General features: G+C 48.0%; 1 protein-coding gene across 1 annotated transcript in view; it reads left to right on the top strand.

Annotated features, from left to right (window-relative positions):
- Nucleotides 1-2,083, top strand: part of TMEM260 (transmembrane protein 260) — a 33,951-nt gene that overhangs the window by 611 nt on the left and 31,257 nt on the right. The window lies entirely within an intron of this gene.

The raw sequence follows: 2,083 nt of genomic DNA, 5'->3' as shown, positions 1-2,083 counted from the left end.
GTTGGTGTCACCCCTGGAGGGCTGGTGTCACCCCATAGGGTTGTCCTGGCAGAGAGCTGCGCACTCCACAGGGACTGGTGCATTGATGTCACCCCCCAGCCTTGCTGCCACCCCGTAGGGATTCTCACCCTATAGACCCTGCTGCATGGCTCTCACCCCTATAGGGTTGTTCACTCCAGAGGGGCTGATGCATTGCTGTCACCCTGTTAGGTTGGCTGTCATCCCACAGGAATGCTCATCCTGTAGGGCTGACACTTCACTGCCACCCCGTAGGGTTACTGTTATCCTATAGGGACTGGGGCATTAGTGTCACTCCAGGGGGTTGCTGTTACCCCATGAGGATGCTCATCCTATAGGGATGGGTGCATTGCTGTCACCCCATAGGGTTGCTGGTCCCATTAGGTCCCCACAGCCACTGGTGGAGTGCAGCCACTTTTGGGGTGCTCACCCCATTGGGGTTTGTGCATTTGAAGCTCCCCATAAGGGCACTGGCCCCACAGGTGGGTGCAGCAGGGACACCCTGCTTTGGGGGGTGCACCCCTAAAGGCCAGGGCACTCATCAGTGGGGTCAGCACAGCAAGGTCCCCGCTGGGGCTGGTGCCCTCAGGCCACCCCATAATGGTTTGCCTGTATTTGAGCCTTTTTGCAAAGGATTTAGCCAGGGGCCCTGGGGACAGCTTTAGGAGACAGATGTGCCATCCTGCCAGATGTGCTGTCACTGCTTGGACTGTGACTTTCCTGGGAAATCTTTAGATCTGCCTGTCTGGAAGTGCAGCTTCTGACAGTGTCAGACTGTCTGAATGGTTGTGAACTGTCTGAATTTGGCACTGCTGATCCCACAGGTGGGACAGAGTTTTCCTGGTTGGTCCTGCTGTGGTTTTACTGATACAATCTGCTCTTGCTTAAAAAATACTTTAGTTTAGTGTGTGTGACTTGGAGATAGGAGGACTTGGGTTTTCTTGGGGATATGTTGATAACTTTCATTTCATGGAAGGAGTGTCTAGGATACTTTCTTTCTGTGTCATCCCAGAACAGTGTTCAGTAGCTGTGCTTAACACTGTTCCTCCTGGTTATCAGTGGTTTCAAATCCAAGCTGTGCATGAAATTCCTTCTAAATAAATGTCATTTTAATGGATTCATGTATTTTACACGCTCAGGATGTGTGGAGAGAGAGGCACTGGACAGGTTGGCCATGATGGCTTTTGCTTCTGCTCCCAAATTACTAAAAGGGCTGGGTTTGCTCCTTCTGGGTGCATCAATTAATATGTGATGATTGATATATTTGCAGTTGTTACCATTTTGGTTTTTATTACAATTTTTTGCATTTTTGTTTTCTGTGGAAAGCACCCTGTGCTCTGAGCTGTTCATGCTGCACAAAACCTCTGGAATCTGGTTTATAACTGTTCTTGAGCCTGGATTTCTCCTTTTGAGGTGCAAATAACCATCAGCAGCCTTTGCAGGGAGGGATGCAGGTGCTCCTGCTGATGTGATGGATGGATCTGGGATTTGGTTTTTTGTTTGATGTGAATTATCCCAGCCAAACAGCTGATGGGCTCACCCCACTCTGCATGGGTTATTGTGGTGTTAGAGGGAATCTCTCAGGACAGTGTCCCCTGACCAGCCCTGTGACTTCACTCCTTGTCTCTCCTTATTTATTTTTGGAATTTTCTTCTAAATTTGCTGCCTGGCTTCTATGTGTTCACTGGGGCTGAGCAGACACAGGCTCATCCCTGCTGTCCCCTTGTGCCTGTCCCAGCCAGCACTGTGTCCCATCACAGTGTCAGGACGTTTTTGGGCATTATTCCCCTAGTTTCTCATGGCTTGAGCATGGAGTCCCTGGAATGTCTGTGCATGGCCCTGCTCGAGGTGTTTAATTTGCCTGTGCCTGAGCACGGAGCTCAAACTTGTGCCACCAAAAGCACTGAGGCTCTTTGTGTGAGTAAAGAGCTGCTTAAGGATTTGCTGTGTCTGCTTTCAGGCAGGGGGCCTAGTATTTTATTTTATTTTATTTTATTTTATTTTATTTTATTTTATTTTATTTTATTTTATTTTATTTTATTTTATTTTATTTTATTTTATTTTA

The sequence above is a fragment of the Parus major genome, chromosome 5 (assembly GCF_001522545.3).
Source record: "Parus major isolate Abel chromosome 5, Parus_major1.1, whole genome shotgun sequence".
In the NCBI taxonomy this organism is placed as follows: domain Eukaryota; kingdom Metazoa; phylum Chordata; class Aves; order Passeriformes; family Paridae; genus Parus; species Parus major.
This window is presented reverse-complemented; position numbering and strand designations above follow the sequence as displayed.